The sequence below is a fragment of the Coregonus lavaretus genome (assembly GCF_964263955.1).
Source record: "Coregonus lavaretus genome assembly, contig: HAP1_SCAFFOLD_556, whole genome shotgun sequence".
Classification (NCBI taxonomy): Eukaryota; Metazoa; Chordata; class Actinopteri; order Salmoniformes; family Salmonidae; genus Coregonus; species Coregonus lavaretus.
In genome coordinates, this window is record NW_028156520.1 from 67195 (window position 1) to 81490 (window position 14296).

The window sequence follows — 14296 nt, forward strand, 5'->3', positions numbered from 1 at the left end:
TTGTATGGCCTACCACTTTGCGGCTGAGCCGTTATTGCTCCTAGACGTTTCCTAGACGTTTCCACTTCACAATAACAGCACTTACGGTTGACCGGGGCAGCTCTAGCAGGGCAGAAATTTGACGAACTGACTTGTTGGAAAGGTGGCATCCTATGACGGTGCTACGTTGAAAGTCACTGAGCTCTTCAGTAAGGCCATTCTACTGCCAATGTTTGTCTATAGAGATTGCATGGCTGTGTGCTCAATTTTATACACCTGTCAGCAACAGGTATGGCTGAAATAGCCGAATCCACTAATTTAAAGGGGTGTCCACATACTTGTGTATATATAGTGTATACAGGAAATATTAGGAAGGTGTTCCTAATGTTTGGTGTACTCAGTGTGTGTGTTTGTGTGTGTGTGTTCGTGTGTTTGTGTGTGTGTGTGTGTGTGTGTGTGTGTATGTGTGGTTAGGACACAGCCTCTGGTAATAAACAAGGAGTGGGTTTGGAGGTTGGAGGTGGATTGTGGGCTGGTTTGAATTATTGACACAATCCTGGCGAAACACTGCTCTTGTCTCTCCAAGAAATCTGGCGGCTGGAATTTGATCCATGCACTTATTAACATCCATACCAAGAGTAGGCTTTGTCCGGCTCCAGTTCCATCCCATGCATTCTCCCTCTCTCTCTCTCTCTCTCTCTCTCTCTCTTTCTCTCTTTCTTTCTCTCTCTCTCCTCTCTCTCTCTCTCTCTCTCTCTCTCTCTCTCTCTCTCTCTCTCTCTCTCTCTCTCTCTCTCTCTCTCTCTCTCTCTCTCTCTCTCTCTCTCTCGCGTTCTACTCATCTTTCTTCTCTGTGCAGGCCCATGGATTGGGGTTGGAGGTAGGAATTGAGGGTTTGGGATTTGGACGGACAGGCACATGGGTTAAAGCCTGTGCCTCAGAGTGTCTCTGTGGAGAGAGTGTTTGAAGGTATGTGTGTATGTGTGTGTGTGTGTGTGTGTGGGGGGGGGGGGGTTAGAAACAATGAGCCCTGTACCTCCCCATTGGCAACATGCATTGCAGAATTTCTTGACCGTTTAATAAGAGACCACAACATTACAGACACAGTACAGAGTTGAGGTCATTTCAGTGGAATTGGACATTGAATTTCCCCAAAGGATTTTCTGAAATGAGTAGAAAATGAGTGGAATCTCCAAACCAGACACTGTGTGTGCATCCTTCACTGGGGACTTGGGCAATATACATGTCTTTGACTCTGTCTGAGAATGAGTGCTTGCCTTCGAAGTTCATAGGATCACTAGATGTTGTTGTGTTGTTGTCCCCTTGTCCCTTGACGTCATCTTTATCCTTGTGGTCTATCAAACCTCACCACAGAACTCTGTTTTCTTTCATTTACCTTATTGTTTTGTGTCATTCTCAGTTCAATGTGGGATCCGAGCTGATAAAAAAGAAACTTTTTAAATACATTTAATCAAATGTATCTGGTTCTAATTAAATGTTTTAATCTCTAAACATGGTGGTACCAGAGCTGTGTAATTGAGAATCAGAGGCCTGGGTAGGAAATGTAGTCATGGCTTATTGGGTTTGATTTTACACACTTAGTAACATCATAATTGGCTTTAATAACGTTAAATGAGTGTTGATAGCAGACTTGTGGATGTGTGGGCGTGCAATTTGTGATTCTGTGCATTTGCCAATCTGTATAATGTGTTTCTGTTTGCTAAATAGGTATATGTTCATTTTTTGTGTTTACAGTATGTGTGCATCAGCATGTGTGCTTCTTCTTGTGTTTGCATTTGTGTGTGTGCACGTGGGCATGCATGCTTCCATGTGTGCCTTTGTATGTGTGTTTATGTGTGTGTTTGTGTGTGCCTTTGCATGAGTGTATATGTATGTGTATGTGTACATGTGTGCGTGCCCATTTGTTTGTGTATGTATGTATACATTATGTACTCAAATGTGTGTGAGTGTGTGTGTGTGTGTGTGTGTGTGTGTTGGGAGAACAGCCCTTGGAAAAAGCATGTGGTGGTAGGCTTGTGAGGCTCCTTCCAAGAAAGATCATTCCCTAGAGAAGGACGTCTCCAGCTGTGTGGAATAATGACTAATTGCGAAGCCTCTCTGGGAGACTGGTCCCGCCTAGTAGAGAGCTGCATTCCCTTGGGCATCCAGCCGGACCTGCAGCCCTGACAGAGAGCATTGCAGCGCGGTCAGCATTTCTCATGCTGCTGGTGGGACCGGGCGGTCAGACAGACAACTTTGGGATGAAAATATTTCATGGTCCCGCAGATTGTCTTTCAGTTTTTGATGTGTTATCTACTGTATGAAAAGCACCTCTTAGTCACACTATTCACAAACTCTCATAGGATAACTCTGCTTCAAGTTCACTAGCCTACCTCTCCTCTCTTGTGTTGGGCGTGCAAGATCAAATGCGCCTATGCGTGGTCTCAATTAAATATCCTGTCGGCTATATGCATGGGCGCAGTTGATATATGCATGGGTGCAGTTGCTATATACATGGGTGCAGTTGCTATTTGCATGGGCGCAGTTGCTATATGGATGGGCCCAGTTGCTATATGCATGGGCGCAGTTGCATGGGTGAAGTTGCTATATGCATGGGCGCAGTTGCTATATGCATGGGCGCAGTTGCATGGATGTAGTTGCTATATGGATGGGCGCAGTTGCCTTTACATGGAAATTAACTTCCTAAATATGATAGGCTATAGTTTAGGCTCCGACATTAACTGGGAATAAATATTGATAACACATTTATTTGTGTCAGCCTGCAAATTGTCCCACTCCTATCAAAGTTATGCAAGATTAAGTGCTCCTATATGTGCCTAGATGTGTTGCCTCATTTAAATAGCCTGTAGAATAGGCTATAGGGGCGGAGAAGCACGGCGCAGTTGTCTTTAACTTCCTAAATATGATAGGCTATATAGACTCCGACATTGACTGGAAATAAATATTGATGACACATTTTTTCTGCTTGCAAATCACTCCACTTCTAAAAGTTATGCAAAATGTAGCTCAAGTCAAGTAAGTGTCCACTATCCTATAATTCACCCCAACTGTACTCTCTTTCAAACTACGTCTACCCTATTGGCTGATATCCTAATTATACCGATAGCCTAATATAATGGGCCACGTGAGAATCTCTGGTATTTTACCCTATTTCTTAGGCTATTTTTGCGCTTTTTGATCTTGACTAGAGTGGCATAATTGCTGGGACCGGGGCAGTCACATACGCCTAAAATAACATTGCGGGACAGTTCTTACGGGAGCAGTTGGGAGTCAGTCAAGAAGTCAGCGGGAGCGGGGGGGGGGGGGGGGGGGAATGAAAAGCAGCGGGAGCAGGATGAAGAAATCAGTCTAGTGCAGACCTCTCCCTCCTAGCACTCCTCTGTATGTGGATCCAATGTAAAACTACTATACCTACACTGATATACAGTGCATTTGTATTCAGACCCCTTGACTTTTTCCACATTTTGTTACGTTACAGCCTAATTTTAAAATTGATTAAAGTATTTTTTTTCTCATCAATCTACACACAATATCCCATAATGACAAAGCAAAAACAGGTTTTTAGAAATGTTTGGAAATGTACATTTAAAAAAAAAAAGAAGGAAATATCACATTTACATAAGTATTCAGACCCTTTACTCAGTACTTTGTTGAAGCACCTTTGGCAGCGATTACATCCTCGAGTCTTCTTGGGTATGAGCTTGGCACACCTGTATTTGGGGAGTTTCGCCCATTCTTCTCTGCAGATCCTCTCAAGCTCTGTCAGGTTGAATGGGGAGTGTCGCTGTACAGCTATTTTCAGGTCTCTCCAGAGATGTACGATCGGGTTCAAGTCCGGGCTCTGGCTGGGCCACTCAAGGACATTCAGAGACTTGTCCCGAAGCCACTCCTGTGTTGTTTTGTCTGTGTGCTTAGGGTCATTGTCCTGTTGGAAGGTGAACCTTCACCCCAGTCTGAGGTCCTGAGCACTCTGGAGCAGGTTTTCATCTGTACTTTGCTCCGTTCATCTTTCCCTCGCTCCTGACTAGTCTCCCAGTCCCTGCCGCTGAAAAACATCCCGACAGCATGATGCTGCCCCCACCATGCTTCCCCGTAGGGATGCTGCCAGGTTTCCTCCAGACGTGACGCTTGGCATTCAGGCCAAAGAGTTCAATCTTGGTTTCATCAGACCAGAGAATATTGTTTCTCATGGTCTGAGAGTCCTTTAGGTGCCTTTTGGCAAACTCCAAGTGGGCTGTCATGTGCCTTTTACTGAGGAGTGGCTTCTGTCTGGCCACTCTACCATAAAGGCCTGAGTGGTGGTGCTGCAGAGATGGTTGTCCTTCTGGATGGTTCTCCCATCTCCACAGAGGAACTCTGGAGCTCTGTCAGAGGGACCATCGGGTTCTTGGTCACTTCCCTGAACAAGGCCCTTCTCCACCGATTGCTCAGTTTTACCAGGCGGCCAGCTCTAGGAAGAGTCTTGGTAGTTCCAAAATTCTTCCATTTAAGAACGATGGAGGCCACTGTGTTCTTGGGGACCTTCAATGCTGCAGACATTTTTTGGTACCCTTCCCCAGATCTGTGTCTCGACACGATCCTGTCTCGGAGCTCTACGGACATTTCCTTCGATTCCTTGGTTTTTCCTCTGACATGCACTGTCAACTGTGGGACCTTATATAGACTGATGTGTGCCTTTCCAAATCATGTCCAATCAATTGAATTTACCACAGGTGGACTCTAATCAAGTTGTAGAAACATCTCAAGGATGATCAATGGAAACATGATGCACATGAGCTCAATTTCGAGTCTCATAGCAAAGGGTCTGAATACTTATGTAAATAAGGTATTTCTGTTTTTTTATTTTTTATAAATGTGCAAACAATTCTAAAAACAGGTTTTCACTCTGTCATTATGGGGTATTGTGTGTAGAGGGAAAAAAATAATTTAATCAATTTTAGCGTCATACCCAAGAAGACTTGAGCCTGTAATTGCTGCCAAAGGTGATTCAACAAAGTACAGAGTAAAGGGTCTGAATACTTAAGTAAATGTGATATTTCAGTTTTTTGCAAAAATGTCAAAAAACTTCTTTCTGCTTTGTCATTATGGGGCATTGTGTGTAGATTGGTGAGGGGGGAAAACTATTTAATCCATTTTAGAATACGGCTGTAACTTAACAAAATGTGGAAAAAGTCAAGGGGTCTGAATACTTTCCCAATGCACTGTATATACAGAGGAGGGGAGGATAGAGAGCGTGATTCCCAATGGACTGTCTGTGTGTCATCTCTGCTGGTAATGTGAATGTATGGGTTTCTGAATGGAAAAATGGCATAGAAACACCTCATCAATTCCCTGAACTACATCATAAATGTAACCCTCAAAAGCCAATGTCTAAGATAGAAAAGCATTGTTGAAGGCCTAAACCATGTTCTATATATTTCTTCATAAGAACACAGGGCGGTTGGAATAGTGTTCCTGTGCATTGGCACACCAAGATCTCTCTTCCTTTAGTTGGCATTAGTACAAACACCAAGGTTCTTATCCCTAATGAGCAGAGCCCTTACCAACCGCCAATCAAAGGCGTGAAAGCACTGGCACAGGCTGATCGTGTAATTATGTGGGCCCATTAGCTAAATGGGTAATAACTGTTTGCAGGAGTTAGAGTGCTGTAGCAGAGTTGTTAAGGTCTGTCATTATTACCTAACCAGTTGCCATGCAGTATTTCATAAGAGACTACAGATTTGTATTTCTTTTAACTAGTAGGTGAGGGGCCCAATGGTACGTGTGTGTTTGCATGTTTGTCTATGGGAAATAGATCAATTTTGGGTTAAACATGATGTCCACTTGTTCAAACACACACAGAAAGGTGTGTGACTAAACTGGGGCGAGGTTGGGAATGTTTAGTTTAACATTTAATCTGAACTCCATAACTCATCCTCTTGATTTTAAGGAATGAACATTTTGTGGAATGCAAGTAGAGCAGAACAGGATTAGAGAGAGAAAGGAAAGAGGAGGAAGATGAAGAAGAGTTGGGAGAAAGAGAGAGAGAGAGAGGGAATAATAATAATAATCTATTGAACATGGTTTTTAGTACAGTATTCAGCTTAATCTAGGTCTGTGAAACTGTTCTAAGTGTGAAGTGTGTGCTGCTGTGTACTGTGTTCTCTGTGGTGTGTTACACTGGGGGCTGTGGACCCTGTGCCAGGCCAATCTGCTGTTGGCTAAGTGAGCTGAGCAGAGCTGGGCTGAACAAATGTCCATGACTGCTGCTGTTGGAGCAGTGTACTGGAGGCCTGGAGTACTGGAGGAGTGGGCTGGAGCAGTGTACTGGGACTGGGCTGAGAGTCGTACAGTCGGCGAGTACGTTGGCAGCAGGAGCAGTGGAGAGAGCCCTGACAAGGCCCTGCTCAGAGTCTAGCAGCAAACTGCTATAGAGGTTTATACTGTAACAATGAAGAGAGAGAGAGAGTGAGAGAGTGAGAGAGCGAGTGAGTGGTGGACCATTCTTGATACACACTGGAAACTGTTGAGTGTGAAAAACCCTGCAGCTTTGCAGTTCTTGACACACTCAAACCGGTGCACCTGGCACCTACTACCATACCCTGTTCAAAGACACTTAAATCTTTTGTTTTGCCCATTCACCATCTGAATGGCACACATACACAATCCATGTCTCAACTGTCTCATGGCTTAAAAATCCTTCTTTAACCTGTCTCCCCTTCATCTGCACTGATTTAAGTGGATTTAACAGGTGACATCAAGAAGGGATCATCGCTTTCACCTGGATTCACCTAGTCAGTCTATGTCATGGAAAGAGAAGGTGTTCTTAAAGTTTTGTACACTCAGTGTAGGTTCATACCGTAACATAGAGAGAGAGTGAAAGAGAAAAAGAGAGAGTGAGAGAATGGTCTGATCTGCACCAAGCAAACACATTTCTATACTCACTCAGACTCTCATTTTCAGGTTGAAGAAGTGCCACACTAGCGGCCCATTTTCTGATCCAGTTGTACACTCTGTTTTAGTTTCAGTCTGGCCTTAGTTTCATATCAGCAGGGGAAGGGGGGTTGTTGGTCAAACACATCAATTGGCAAATGTATCAAACCTGAGGTAATATTTTGATATTGAATGCAGTGGACAACAAAAGGGGGGCAATGTTTCATGTGAGCAAAACTAGGAAGTGGTGTGGTTTGGATAGGGTGCTTGGCTCATTGACATAGTTACAGTAATCTGAGTGTATGACGACTGCACTGTAGCGTAGACCTGAGTCTGTGGCGAGACAGGGCTGCCCTGGACAAATATGATTAGGCCTTGTTACAGTATACTTTAGTAGTACTGCCCAGTCTAGCCCAAAACTGCCTAGTCTAACCCAGTGAACATGAACACAGGAGCAGAGCCAATAGCAGAGCAGTAATCTGATTTACCAGGAAGCTGTGTGGACCAGCGTAAACTTCTCACATGACTGCTTTAACACAGGAAGTGGAATATGGACCAAGCCATGGTTGGAGCTGGGCTTGGTTAGGGTTAGGGCCAATGGGGTTAGGGCCAGTGGGGTTAGGGCCAGTGGGTTAGGCCCAGTGGGGTGGGTTAGTGGAGTAATGCCGCTGGAAGGCTTAGTGACCAAGGCCTGGTTTACATGAATATGGGTGTGATTGCGTTTAACTATTGGACCTTGCCTATCCTTGAGGATATTGATTAGGCTTTAGGCCTACTGCTCCTTGACTCTCTCTGTTAAATCATTCTGACCCTAGCTTCGCATCTCAGGGGTAGGATGTTACAGGGATAGTTATCTAATAGTTGATTACACCAGATGTTTTCTTTATCTCGACCCATGAGAGCTAAATGAACATCCCTCCCCAAGAACGAGAGCACAAAACATGCTGTGTTGCAACCCTGTTTTTAGTTTGTTTGTTGTGATTGGGGGTTGGATGGGGCGGGGTGGTGGGGGTGTGGTCTGAGACGCTCTCTCCTCGAGGCTACTGCGAGTAGCTACTGCGAGCCTGGTGAGTGATTAGCATGACAGACAGTGGGTGTATCCCAAATGGAACACTATCATGTATCATCTATATAGTGCCTACGTTTGACCAGGGCTAATTGGGTGCCATTGGGGACGTAGCCAGCGTGTTCTGAGGGAGCAATTATCTTCAGTGTATACAGTGCTGTACAGGACACTCATTACACACATTGAATGGGGAGCTGTGGGTCTGGTCAGATTCAGACTGACACTGCCTCACTGTTTTCGTGGTACGCTTACCTCCTGATGAGAATGAGTCAGCATGCCAGATTGAACTATAGAAATGAATACAGAACCATGGAGTCAATGGATTGTTAGAGTCATAAGGCGATACAACTAATTACATTTATGAAGAGGCAGGCATAAGGTTTGCTGCTGAGATTTTCTGTAACTTGACCAGTGATCCAAAGGGGTCGGTGTCAAGGGTGAAATCCCTGCCTTGATTCAGTCTGTTATTTTGTGACTCTGCAGACCAGTATTACTGGAGAGTATGTAGAGTTGTATTTTAACATTTTAACAGCATGATAAATAACTCTCTGTTTGTCCCGGTTTTACCCCTGTGATGTTTCACATTCCCATCTTTCTCAACAAGGGTAACTCCTGCACTGAATAGCTTTGCTGGGGGTTCTTCAAGTTAAGTGCTCTCTCGCTCTCTCGCTTTCTTGGAAACGCTGTATTAGTTGTCAGGGCAACTGCTTAGCACTGCTGAAAAGCAGTTGGAAGATTCTGTTTTGTTTTGGGATGGGGAGATTACACAATGGGAACAACAGGGTAAAGGTAGAATCTTTCGACTTTCACTCAGCTTTTTCGATGGTAAACCAATTTAACAACTTTGTAATTATACATGATCATTTTCTCACGCTCAGGATATTGCTAAGTCATGATGTCATCATCCATGCAATAGGCCACAGTTATAGTACAATAACAGATACAAACCAAATCATCATAGTTTTTAATTATGAGAAAAATGCACGCATGTGAAATGAAAGTGATAATGCCTGGAGATTTGAATGACATTTCTAATCAAGCATCTTTTCTCTTTTCTATCTTTCAGGTGTGCAACAAATGCCTTGGCGAGTCAGAATGACTGGAGAAAATGAAGACAACAGGGAATTCCGGTAAGGACCTAGTAGAATGCCAAACTGATGTCACCCTTTGCGCCACACAAGAAATCCTCATACTCACATGATGGCGTAGTTAACAATGTATTTTATCAATTGTGTTCATGGCACATAATCCATTGATCATGGACACATAACTTTATACTTCACATATTTCTAAAACAAGTAAAACAATCAATCGAGAATACCTCAGGTACCACATAATCCGACCTACATCCTTTAGAAGGTGACATATTGCTCTAATGTGTTACAGGAGGGGGTCGCAGTTCCGGAGTGACCCACTAGGTCTCATCCTCTGACAACCTTAGGCACCTCCTCACTCACAGCGGACTAATCAGTATCCTATTGGTGTCACCTGTGTCTACCTGTTCACCTGTGTATTTATGCCCTCACTTCCCTGTGTTCCCATGCTCAGTTTTCTCTGCTAGTTTCTCTATGTCCAGCAGTACTACTCAGTGTCTTATCGGAGACCTATGTACAGGTACTTGAGAAGTGTTCTCCCTGTTTCGTTATTTGTTTCAGTCTTAGGTAGTATTTCATATTTTGGCTGTCAGACGGTTTTTGGAGACTTATTTGCTCCGCCTTTCTTTTATCGTGATAAGTCTGTTATTTTGTATTCTGGCTTCAGGACCACCAGTAAAGATCCTTGTTTCTCTGCCTACTGCCTACTGTATATCCTGCACTGCACCTGGGTCACACCTCACACCAACCCTTACACTAATGTTATTCCACAGTGGAAGGAATGGAATTAGTTATAGAGATATCACTTCAAACGAGGTGCAGGTCTTGGGTGCTCTGATCTTAACGTTATAGACTACACAGGCTTTGATTCTCCTTCCTCACTGTGACATTTACTGGCCAGGACCTGACTCTCTCTGCTTTTTCTGTTCCTCTCTCTCTCTCTCTCTCTCTCTCTCTCTCTCTCTCTCTCTCTCTCTCTCTCTCTCTCTCTCTCTCTCTCTCTCGCTCTCTGTCACTCTCACTCTCTTACTCTCTATCTCCCTTGCTCCATTGACAAACCAGGCCTAGCTCATGAAAGTGTCCTGGCTCTGTGACTGACATAGAGGTTTTATATCAGTTCTGTTGTGTTCTAAGACTGGGCTGGAAATCTGGCCTCCAGGTGGGCCTAATGTGTTCCTACATATCTACCCAGCACTCATCCGAATCTCTCTTTCTCACTCTCTCTGTTTTTCTCTCTTTCTCTCTCTCAGAGTGTGAAGACAGGTGCCAAACGGTGACAACATATGTTTATTTCCATAGGTGCGTATGGGGTAATTTCAATTTAAAAGGATGGATTTTTGACTTTGAAGGGGTATGGTGATGGAGAGAGAAATGGAAGGGTGATCATGGAGATTCGTAGATGGAGTGATGACGGAAAATATCCATTATTGCGATATGGTGATACAGATCGTTACTGGCCTTGAGCAGGTTAGTGGACAGGTGGATGTGCATATAAGATAACACACTTCCTCTCACTCCAACTTGGAAGACATTTTAAAAACAAGGGATGGGTATAAGGAGGAGTGCTCAGGGGAAGACAGATGAACAGGCTATGAAAGGAAAGGGAAAGGGGGATACCTAGTTAGTTGATGGAGGAGTGCGCAGGGGAGCGTGGTGGCAGCTCACTGTTTTTCTTCTTTCTTTCACCAGAGCCAAAGAAAAGCAAAGCAAAGAAAGAGAGAGAGAGAGAGAGAGAGAGAGAGATTGAGAGAAAGGGAGCGGGATAAAAGAGAGAAGTGCTGACAGGTCTCCAGGCACGTATGTTCTCTCCTGTGGCCTCCCTAATCCCTTCTTTCATCCCCCAGTTCACCGCCACCTCCTCAGTGACAAACAAGCTGCCATGGCGATGTCAAGTAAACAGGGCAGGCAGCCGTGATTTCATCGTTTGGCACCAGTGAGTAGCGTGTGCGTGTGCGTGTGCGTGTGCGTGTGTGTGTGTGTGTGTGTGTGTGCACACGTTTGTGTTTGTGTGTATGTGTTTCATAGTGGAAGAATATCTTGCACAAAGAAGTAACTGAGTATTTAGAGAGCTACTGTGACGCCATCTTACACTTCCCAAACAAAAATACTGTACATCAAGTACTGTACTATGATTCAGGGACTATTACGTTTCTATTTGTGATGAGGTCACATTAGAATAACTGTGTGATTTCATGCATAGTCCATTGGGTTAAATACATATGCAGAACATCCAAACCCACAAATGGTAATGACTTGAAATGGCAAATTAATGGTTATGACTTGAAATGTCGAATGGCATCAGACAGTGTGTTTTTGTCACTTTGCTTACTTTTCTCACTTCCTCCCGCTCTCTTGTTTATGCAGAAATGGTGTGAGGACAAGACCCCCATCCCTCTGCCTGCGCTGAAAGCTGAGTGGGATAGAGAGCGTGCGAAGGAAGAGAACCCCCTCCAACCCTTAGTTCTGAAGAGAGACAGATAGAACATATAGACTGAATGTACCGGTTGAAAGAGAGTGAAAATGAGAAAGAGAGTGACTCACGCTCTCCTCCCTGCTCATCCATCCCATCCGTCGCTCCATCTGGTTTGTATTTGTTTGGATGTTTCTCCACCTCCAGCCTCTGGGTAGAACCAGCGCCAAGGCCCAGATGGCTGCCGACCCAGCCACACCAGCCCACCGCGGAGAGAGTACACTGGGTTGGAGAACGCCTGGGCCTGCCTCTTGGCTGGGGTATGGATGGTGGGCTATGGTGGGGAAGGGAAGGGCGGACTTGGCTGGTGATGGGTCTCAGATGGACCGCACTCCGGCGCTGACGCAACATCCATCGATCATCCATCGCGTTGGTTGATAGTTTATCCCCTCTACGCTGAGGACGTGAGCCCAGTCGTGTTGAGGGTGTTGGGGCGCATTGAGGCATGCTCAGTTGACAGTCAGAGACGTCAGAGAGGACGTCACACACCGGGGTGGCGGGTGCCAGGACTGACAGACTAGCCAGACGTCCGTTAGATCAGTTACTGAGACTGGCATCTCATGGGACTGGCACGTGGCATCAGTACCAGACTGGTAGACTCAGCATAATGTCAGATAGGATGAGAAACTATTTTAGACTCTAAATCTGAATATCATGTCTAAATGTAATGGTGTTTAGCTGTATGTTGTTTTTTTAATGATTATTTTACCTTTATTTGACCAGGGAAGACATCATTGAGTAGTAGGTCTCTTTTTAAATGTGCCCTGCACAATACAACACAAATATACACATTATACACAATATATACATATGGACACATTATATAATTCTGCATGGGGAACATGATTTGTTTTTGCAGTCCCAGCCTTATTGCCTTTGTTTTGTTTATTCCTCGTCGTGTCTAAATAAAAGAGGGCCTAAGCAGAACCCTACCGCCAGAAAATCCTTTGTGCCTGCTGACGACAACTTTGTGACACTTCCCATGCAGTGTTTCTGAGGACTGGGTTATATTCAAAGCCTGCTTTCTTGCTGAGGAAGTGTAAATGTGTGTGTGTGTGGGGGGGATCAAGACTTGGGAAGGGGGGCTTAGAAGGGACTGGGGGCTGATCTGGGGGGGTGTTAAGCTTAGTTTAATGACATCTATATTGTGGAGTTTGATTAGCATTCCCCCCCCCCCACCCCCTCGCTACAGAGTGATTTTCTCACACACCACTCATGGGGAGAAAAATGACCTCTCTCTATAGCACTCATAAAACCCCAGCTCAATAGCTCTGAATGGAGAGGCCCAACAAAAGGTGACATAATTTGTACCCAGGACCTGATTGCCCAATCAGGGGCCTCCTTGATGGCATCATGAACCTGTCGTTCTCACCCATTCGCTTGGATGCTGGGTTGCAGTGGAAATGAGTACTTCACTGGAATTAGTCATAGTTCGATGGCCTGTAAAGTTTGATGCGGCTGTGTTTGCGAGAAAACAAGTTTGGGGGTGAGTGACATCTTAGCCAAACACATGATATGGCCACACAGTGCAGCTTGGGAGCATGAAGGCTTTCGAGCTTTATTCAGGTGGTGATTATTTTAGAGGTAAGATTCAATATTTGGCAATGGGCAGGTGTACATTACACATATGCATACACACATACGTATGTGCACATCAAATGCACACACACACACACAGTCGTCTCCTCAGATCAGCTGAAGTTTGCTCTTCCCATGGTGCTTTGTATTTCAGCGATATCCTAGCCGCGGCGGGTCCCTCTGAACTACCAGAACTTCATCAAAGAGGAATGAACAGAAAAAGAAAATGAAAAAAGAGAGTGAGGCCTGTTTTCATAATCACATCCCCATGGGGATTCAGCTGTAGAGGTGAGGGAAGTAAACAATTGTGTTTATCGTGGGTTTTTTTTCTGTTCTGTTCCCTTTTGATTTTTTTTCTGAGGAATGGGGGATGAGGGGTGATTAAGACCTTCCCTTCCCCCTTCCCCCCTCTCCTCTGTTTCCCCCATTTCTGTTTTGGCGGAAAAAAAATCCCTTGGTAATTAATCTTCAGCAGAATTAATTATACTGGAAAGAGAGGGATAGAGAGAGAGATATTGAATCTTACCTCTGAAATAATCCCCACCTGAATAAAACTTGAGAGAGGGAGAGAGAGAGACCGAGAGCGAGAGAGAAAGAAATGCAGAGGGAGAGAGAGACAGTGAAAAACAGAGAAGGGGGAGGATTTTAAGTTTTCTGAGTACCGTGTTCCTCTACTGACCGTGTCCAATCACATGACAGGAATTAGCAGCCACAAATCATGTTTGCTCAGAGCCCAGTGGCTCTCCGCTGAGACTCATTTTCAAAGTGGGATGGGGGAATGAAGAAAAGACTAAGGGAGAGAGGGAGAGAGGGAGGAGGAGGATGTTAGTGAGAGAGAGGGAGAGATAGAAGAGGGGTTGATATTAAAGCGTGGGAGAGGGAGATGATGTTAGGGGGAGAGAGGGGGATAATATTAGAGAGAGAAAAGGAGAGGGGAACAGGGGTTGGGTTGTGGGATGTGAAGATGATGAAGAGAGGCCTCTTTTCTCTCTGCATGGAGCTCCTGCTCACTTTTGATTGGTCTCCCAGGGCATAATGAAAGTGAGCTCCATCCAAAGTCTCTACCAGCTGAAACTCAACTCTCAGAAACACAGGAACCAGACCATAAACCTCATGTGTCTATGTCAGACTGTCAGCGCTATGTCAGTCTGTAGGCCTGTAAAAGTCTTAATCGCA

General features: G+C 44.7%; 1 long non-coding RNA gene across 1 annotated transcript in view; it reads left to right on the top strand.

The window, feature by feature from the left end:
- Positions 1-13332, top strand: part of LOC311126275 — a 66674-nt gene extending 53342 nt beyond the window's left edge. The window contains exons 2-6 of the long non-coding RNA XR_014612975.1: positions 9045-9108; positions 9365-9592; positions 10323-10371; positions 10917-11005; positions 11437-13332. This is a non-coding gene — a long non-coding RNA (uncharacterized lncRNA). The remainder of the gene's footprint in view (positions 1-9044; positions 9109-9364; positions 9593-10322; positions 10372-10916; positions 11006-11436) is intronic.
- The last annotated feature ends 964 nt before the right edge of the window (positions 13333-14296 follow it).